This window comes from Somniosus microcephalus, chromosome 6 (assembly GCF_052327205.1).
Source record: "Somniosus microcephalus isolate GS21.2 chromosome 6, FLI_Smic_1.0, whole genome shotgun sequence".
NCBI lineage: Eukaryota > Metazoa > Chordata > Chondrichthyes > Squaliformes > Somniosidae > Somniosus > Somniosus microcephalus.
In genome coordinates this window covers 21,671,000-21,680,002 of record NC_140992.1, presented here as the reverse complement: position 1 = coordinate 21,680,002, position 9,003 = coordinate 21,671,000, and positions in this window count along the sequence as shown.

Here is a 9,003-nt window from a genome sequence, read left to right as displayed (position 1 = left end):
AAAGTAGTTCTCCCCTTAAAGGTACATACACTACATCCCGTATCACATGTAGAGATGTATTTGTGTAAGTGTGGCATTTAATTTATCCACCAAGGACTTATTCTTTGAAAATCAATCAAGAGACTATACATAGCCTCTGAGGAGATCTCTTACCAACTTCTATCTAGATTCATTTCACATGGTGACCTACAGGACCCTGCCCTGCTTGTTGACACTCCCAGTGCAGTGCTGAGGGAGTGCTGCACTGTCGGAGGTGCCGACTTTCGGATGAGACGTTAAACCGAGGCCCCGCCTGCCCTCTCAGGTGGATGGAAAATATCCCACGGCCACTATTTCGGAGAAGAGCAGGGGAGCTCTCCCCGGTGTCCTGGCCAATATTTATCGCTCAATCAACATAACAAAAACAGATTATCTGGTCATTATCACATTGCTGTTTGATGTAAGAAAAAGGAGACTTGCCATCAAGTAACTTTAAAGTAAGCTTTAAGTAACTTATAAACACACTATATACACGAGAGGTCTTTACCATGCCTCTGGTAGAAGCCTCTTACAATACTGAACAGACCAGTATTTATACCAGTCCAACAGGAAGTGACATATGACAGGAAGTGAGGTATGTACACAGTTCATAGTTCATAGTTCACAGGAAGTGATGACATAACTTCCCGGAAGTTATCATTTTTATCACATTTTTCCCTCCTGCAGGATTAGGAGGCTGTGGTCTACCTTTTGGTCCGCAGCCGCCGAACAAGGAAGAGTCGCACCCGTTTGGATTCCCGTCGTAGAGGGTCGCTGGTCCGCTTACATGCGGTTGGCCATTGGTCAGAGTCTGTGTGGCCTGGATTGCCCTGTGAAGGGTCGGGGAGATCATGGCTTCGAGTACGAGCCCCAATAGGTTCAAAGTCGGACTGCCTCTGTTCAGAGGGAGGTGCAGAGCTGGTCTGTGGCGGATCAGTACTTTCATGCGTGGTACTGGGAGGGTCGCAACCTTGAGCACGGGGTTCTACCGGCACCAAGCTAGTTGGTGTCCGATCAGGATCCTGGAGAGGGGTACCCGATAGGTCCCAAGAGTTTCCTGGTGAAATGCCATCACCCGATGTCCCACTAGGTCCTGGTGGGCAGGGAGTCAGATCCCGTAATGATACGGTAGATTCTCGGCCGTCAGAATATCGTATGTTTGCATAGGTGGGGTTGGCATCGGTTAGTTTGACCTCGTCTACAAGAGGGTCATTTTTAGACGTCCGAACGTATCTTCGGAGTAATACAGGTCCAGGAGTAGTTAGCCATGACGGGAGTGATGTCCCATGAGATGAGCGACGCTGGAATCCAAAGAACCGCTCATGAGGTGTAGTATTTGTGGCTGTAGAAAGCAGGGACCGTATAGAGTGCAATGCATCCGGAAGCACTGTTTCCCATTGCTGGTCTGGTAGGCCCCGAGATCTTAAAGCGAGACGTACGGAATTCCAGATGATACCGTTATACCTCTCTACCTGCCCATTTCCGATGGGATGGTATGGTGTTGTTTTGCTTGTAGCAATTCCCCGTTCTGAGAGGTAGTCCTTGAGTTCCCTTGACATAAAGGATGGACCCCGATCTGGGTGAATATAAGCCGGCATGCCACAGAGAGAAAATACCTGCTCAAGGCAGCAGATTACTGTGGACGCCAGCATATTGGAGCAGGGGAAGGCAAACGGAAAACGTGAATATTCGTCGATCATGGTGAGCAAATATGTGTTCCGAGTTGAAGAGGGCACTGGGCCCTTAAAATCGATGCTAAGTCGTTGCATCGGTTGGGTTGCATGTATGAGTATACCATCTGAGGGGCGGAAGAACTGAGGTTTTAATTCCGCACAAAGCCGCACAAGGGAGATTCCGTGATCGTACGAAATGTAGCATGCGCGTAACGCCAGGATGACACAAACCATTGTGGACATCCACGAGAGTGGAGGATGACATAGTGGAGCAGAATGCCCGTGTGAGGGTGTCCGGGGCCACATTCTCCTTGCCAGGCCGATAGAGAATGGTATAACCAAAAGAGGCCAGTTCCATCCTCCAAAGTTGTATTTTATTATTCTTAATTTTGGTTCGTTTTCGATTATCGAGCATGAAGGCGACTGATCGTTGGTCCGTGATCAATGTAAAGTGCTGGCGAGCTAGAAAATGGTTCCACTTCCGTACTGCCTCTATGATGGCTGTGGCTTCTTTCTCAACCGGAGGATAATGTAGCTCGGCACCTTGTAAGGTCCTGGACATAAATGCTACAGGACGACCTTCCTGATTCAGAGTAGCCGAGATCGCCACCTCCGAGGCATCACATTCAACCACGAAAGGGAGATTCTCATCAATGGAGTGAAGAGCCGCTTTCTCCAACTGTTTTTTGAGAAGGTTAAAGGCTGCAACAGCCGCTGTTCCCAGTGGAAATGATCTAGCATGCAGCAAGGGTTGGATTTTGTCCGAAAAATGAGGAATCCATTTAGCGTAGTATGCAAACAGACCGAGAGCCCGACTTAAAGAAGCCGGATTCTTAGGTGACGGGAGCTCTTGGAGCGGGCGAAGTCTTTCTGGGTCTGGCTTAATGATACCATTGCCTACGCAGTAGCCAAGGATGTTGATGGTCGGTTGCGACTCAACAGATTTGGATTCATTCAGGGTCAAATTACGGCGATGGAGGGCATCCCGAAATTTTTGGAGGTTGGAGTCGTGTTCCTGTTGATCGTGACCTGCAATGGTAATGTTATCAAGATAGGGAAAAGTGTCCCTTAGGTTTTCCTGCTTAACCAGGCCATCCATTGCCCGTTGAAAGACAGCCACTCCATTAGTAACCCCGAATGGGAGGCGACGAAATTGGTACAGCCGTCCATTAGCCTCAAAGGCTGTGTACTGCTTATCTGAGACCTTCAAGGGTAACTGATGATAGGCACTTTTTAAATCGTAAGTTGAGAACACTTTGTATTCGGCCAGTTTATTAACCATATCATCAATGCGTGGCAATGGGTAGGCGTCCAAGTCGGTATATTGATTGATGGTTTGCGAATAATCGATGCATAGTCGCTGTTTGTGAGGTTTTAGAGGGTTCTTGACAATGACGACTTGAGCCCGCCAGGGCGACGAATATGGTTCAATGATATCCTCTGCTAGAAGTCGAGAGATTTCAGCCGCAATAAAAGATTGGTCTTCCTGATTAAAGCACCGCGATTTCGTTATTATCGGTTTGCATTGAGGCGGAATACTGGCAAATAATGAGGGTTCATCAAGTGAAGCTGCTGATAATACACAAAATGGTAATTTAGACGGTATATTAGAAATAGTAAGTCCGGGTTTGGATCCACCAAACTCAATGGTGAGTTTCTTATGCTGTTTTTGGAAGTCCAGCCCTAAGAGGAGATCACTACATAAGTCCTTGAGCACCGAAAGTCGGGTGGAGGGATACATACGACCATGAAGTGTCATATCAACAACACAAAAGCCGGAGATTCTGGTATTAAGTGATGACTGGGCCATCGCAATTGCCTGGTCTGATGGGAAGACATGTAGTTTCAATTTCGCAACAATCTGTTCCTTAATGAAACTATCAGTACTTCCTGAGTCAATTAAGGCACCTAAGGTATGCCCTTTAATTGAAATTTTTGTGGCTGCATGAGACAGGTTCTGTGGGCAAGCAGCTGTAATTGGTGTCGTTGCACAGAGAGTGGCTAAAACTCTCGGTGTGCTTCTTCGGGAGAGAGCTCGAGAGGAAGCTTGATAGGTCCTAGCTGGAGCATCTTGATAGGCCCTAATTGGGGCAGTTCAGTAGGCCTTAGCTGGATTGGCCCTCGTAGAGGCCCTTGATAGGCAAACTTTAGCAAAGTGTCCTTTTTTCCCGCAATAACTGCAGATTGCATTGCGAGCAGGGCAGGTTTTCCTAGGGTGAAAAGCATCTCCACAAAAGAAGCATTCCTTCCTAGATTGCCAAGAGGCTGCTAAAGTGGGGTCGTCCTCCTCTTCTTCATCAGAATTATCAGAATTAGATTCCCCCATGATAGGGTTCACCTGAGACCGCTTGAATTGTCTGGTTGCAGCTACAGCAGCAGATCGAGATCTGGGCAGCTGATAGAGGTCTGCATTTCTCTTTGCCAAATCCAGTGAACAAGCTAGGTCAAAAGCTTTTTGTAGCTCAAGTGTTTTACTTTCTAGTAGACGCTGGCGTATAAATGGAGAGGCAATCCCGCAGATGAAAGCATCACGAATCATTTCTTGGCGGTACAGCTCAGCTGAGGCTGCCTGAAAGTTACAATCTACGCTGAGCCTGCGAAGTTCTTGCAGGAATTCGTCAATTGATTCCCCTGGCCCTTGTCGGGCTGTGGCCAGTAGATGTCTAGCATAGACCTCATTTGGGGTCTTCGCATACAGTTTCTTAAGTGCCCGAATCACCTCTTCGTAATTATCCCAGCCATCAACATATTCGAACACTTTTGGGGTCACATAATTGACAAGTATCTTCAATTTAGCAGGAGCATCCGCTTTACATTCATCCAGAAAATTCTCAAAAGTACGATACCAATGCTTCCATACCCTGCCAGCTGCTGGTGTATTCGGGTCCAAGTCCAGACGAATAGGTCTAAGGATTTTCTCCATGATGGGTGGTTCCCTGGATCCTTAACTTCCGAGTTTGTCTGAAGGTCTAGTATTTGTCAGTGTAAATACTAAGTTACTTAAATTGATGTAAGAAAAAGGAGACTTACCATCAAGTAACTTTAAAGTAAGCTTTAAGTAACTTATAAACACACTATATACACGAGAGGTCTTTACCATGCCTCTAGTAGAAGCCTCTTACAATACTGAACAGACCAGTATTTATACCAGTCCAACAGGAAGTGACATATGACAGGAAGTGAGGTATGTACACAGTTCATAGTTCATAGTTCATAGTTCACAGGAAGTGATGACATAACTTCCTGGAAGTTATCATTTTTATCACACTGTTTGTGGGAGCTTGCTGTGCACAAATTGGCTGCCGTGTTTCCTACATTACAACAGTGACTACACTTCAAAAGTACTTCATTGGCTGTACAGCGCTTTGTGACGTCCGGTGGTCATGAAAGGCGCTATATAAATGCAAGTCCTTTTCATTTGAAAAGAAAAATTGTCCTTTATTTTGTGCTCATTTAAGTCACAAGATCAGAAAAAAAGCAAGAACTTGCATTTATATAGCGCCTTTCACAACATCAGGACATCCCAAAGCACTTTACAACCAATGAAGTACTTTTGAAGTGTAGTCACTGTTGTAATGTAGGAAACACGGCAGCCAATGTGTGCACAGCGAGCTCCCACAAACAGCAGTATGTTAATGACCAGATCATTTTATTTTTTGGTGATGTTGGTTGTGAGATCCATATTGGTCAGGACACAGGAGAGAAATCCCCTGCTTTTCTTCACAATCGTGCCATGGGATCCTTAACGTCCACCTGAGAGGGCAGACAGGGGGCCCCCATTGAACGTCTCCGAAAGACGGCACCTCTCCGACAGTGCAACACTCCCTCAGTGCTGTGCTGAAGTGCCAGACCAGATTATGCGCTCAACTCTCTGGAGTGGGACTGTGAACCCACAACCTTCTGACTCAGAGGCCAACATGCCACCGCTGCGCTAAGGCTGACACATCAGAAAAGAAGGAAAAATGATGGACAATTGAATATTTGACTGCTGAGCATAACCTCATTACCCACATGCAAATCTGCCACAGGTGAGTTGCGCAGATGTTTTACATCAGCAACATCTTTCTTCCAGCCATGAGTGTGAAAGTCAAATTAAAATTAACTTTGGTACTCTCTTATTTTAAAAATTGGAGCCATTTAAGCCACTTTATGATGTCAGAAGGGAAGTGCCATGACACCAGGCCACTAATGACAACATTAAAAAAGCTGATGATTTTCCTGTTGAGAGTGTAATTTCAGTTTCTGATATATGGAGGAGTGTAAATTCTTCTGCATTTCCAATTTCTGCTGGAGGGACCCATCCCAAGCCATTAAACCAATCCTCTTTCAAATGCCAATTGTATCTGCTGGGAGTGCTCCATTGAGAGAGATGCCGCCCTTCAGATGAAATGCTAAACCAAAGGCCTCATCTTTCTGTTCCTGTGGTTCAGGCAGATATTAAAAACCCCAAGGCATTGTTTAATGAAGAGCATGGACTTCTCCCCGTATCCTAGCCAACATTCCTTCCTCAAGCAACATCAGCAGAAACAGGCCCTGGAGTATCAGGATTTCCTATCCTGGGCCACTTACAAGGCAGCAGGAAAGTGAGGGGCAACTGTTGGCCTCTCAGGAGGTCCTGATCAGCATGCCACATCCTGGGGTGAGGGCATCCAACCAACAAAAAAAAGCCTACCTGAAAGGTTTTGCCCTGCATCCCATAATCCCATGGACCCTCCAGTCGGCAGAAGCTTGGCAGCAGCCACAGCACCATGTTTCCTGGGAATCCCTGCACTGGAGTGAACAGCAAGTGTTGGTCCCAGAAGATGAGGTGAGAGACCATGAATGGGCCTCCCCTCCTGTCTCACCTACAAAGCTTCAACAGGCCCAGGCCATAGGCCAAGCTTCAACTCTCTAGAAATCCTACATAACAGGGCAGAGGTCCAGTGAACCAGGCCTCTGCCCCCTTTTTCCTGATCATTGCACTCTGGGAGATGCACATTATCCAGAGGAAAGGTCAGGAAAATATACCCTGCATAGTCAAAAAAAGCTTGCATTTATATACAGCTTATTATTACGCCTGTCTGACATCTCTCAAACTGCTCGCCGTACAATGAATTACTTTGCAGTGTAGTTACTTTTGTTATATAGGCAAACATGAAAGCCATTTTGGGCACAGCAAGATCACATATACAGCAATGAAGTGAAGGACCAGTTAATCTATTTTTGCTGGCCTTTCTACTTGCTCTGCAGTCCAAATGTATTCGCATGTGTAGAATGCTCTGTGAGCGGATTCCCCCACAGCGGCAATTGCCAGGAGTTCCTTGCATTTTTCAGCCAGAGGCTCTGCGTTAAACAAAATTTGAAGTGACTACAGGTTTTCAATACATGTATCTATCATATATTAAAAAATCAGATGTCTGTGTGCACGCCCTGTCTACAAAACCTTACTTTTAGTTTCTGTTACATTTTTGTGTCAACTGTTGCCATTAGAAATTCCTATGTCCACATTTATAAGGGAACTGCCAATGTAAATGCGTCACGCTGTAATTACACGATCCCACCAGTGGTGGCAGCGTGTAACACCTCAGTTCTGCAGCTTCTCAGCCTGTGCACCATTCAACTCTACTCTGCCTCCCTAGTTGCTGTAGGCTTTGCTATTTAATTGTCAGTATGGTGCCCACCACTTACACCATCCATGCTCATCACGGACAGCTGCCTGTATTGGGCAAATAGCGCTAACCATTTGCCATTACCATAGGAGTTAATTACAAAGACTTGTAAAACATTTGTAGGACTATGGGGAAAGAGCAGAGGGGGTGGGGCTAATTGGATAGCTCTTTCAAAGAGCCGGCACAGGCACGATGGGCCAAATGGCCTCCTTCTGTGCTGTATCATTCTATGATTCTATGGTTCTCTGAAAGACGCCACTCGTAACATGTTAAGGACGTTAGCTGTTTCGGGTTGTTCAATAAGTTCTTTGCACCTCGTTTTCATATTTGTATTTAAATTCCTCCATGGACCATTCTGTGCCCATGTTGGTTTAAGCCACAATCTCATTGTTAATAATCACCTGTTCACGAGAATCCCGCCCATAGCTCCGTTAACAGTTCTGAAATCCCGCCCCTCCTGCAGTTTAACAGCTCCCGGATTTTCACTCGGTATTTTGGGAACATTGGAAAAGCTCTTGTTTTAAATCCCGGACAAATCACCTGCTAGTTCCTTGATACATAAAATGTTGTTAACAATGAGCGCGGGGACAGAATCCAGTCAGCCATTTGTCTCCTTCTGTGTTCCTGTTCTCTCTGTCGGTGTCTCTAAAAGATGATACACCAACACTCATAGTCGCCAATCGTGTTAACACCAACAAGCCGCTATAAGCGGTGAGAAAGAATAAAAGAAAGAACTTGTATTTACATATTGCCTTTCACGACCTCAGGACCTCCCAAAATGCTTTACAACCAATTAAATACTTTTGAAGCGTAGTCACTGTTGTAATGTAGGAAACGCAGCAGCCAATTTGCGCACAGCAAGCTCCCATAAACAGCAATGTAATAATAATCAGATAATTGGTTTTAATGCTGTTGGTTAAGGCATAAATATTGGCCCAGGACACTGGGGAGAACTCCCCTGCTCTTCTTTGCAATAGTTCCATGGGATCTTTTACGTCCGCCTGAGAGAGCAGATGGGGCCTCGGTTTAACGTCGCACCCTAAAGATGGCACCTCCGACAGTGCTGCACTCCCTCAGCACTGCACTGGGAGTGTCAGCCTAAATCTTTGTGCTCTGGTCTCTGGAGTGGGGCTTAAACCCACAACCTTCTGACTCAGAGGCGAGAGAGTGCTACCCACTGAGCAACAGTTGACACCACGTAAGAACTGTAACAATATAAAATTAAAGTACTATTAAAATTAAGGGCAGAATGTATGACTTTAAAATGGGGACTGACTTACATCTGTATACGATGGTCCCATTATCCCTTGCCCTATAATGCTGCTTTACCCGACGACTACACTTGGTTTGATTCTGTCTCATGCCAACACTATGGGAAGTAGATATTAAAAATAAAAAACTTTCTTATGATCTCCCTATCAGTCAACGCTCCCTTTACTCTGTTCCAAAAATGATAGTGAAGCTGCATTGTGTAATAGTCACATATGTTTTGCATGATCAGGTTGTATAAAATTCTTCTGTTTGCTATTTTCACTGAGGCACTGATTAACCCATTAGGTTAATATCTGTGTTGAACTAGCATAGAATCAGAGAATGATACCACACTGGAGGCCGTTCAGCCCATTATGCCTGTGCCGGCCTTTTGAAAGAGCTATCCAATTAGT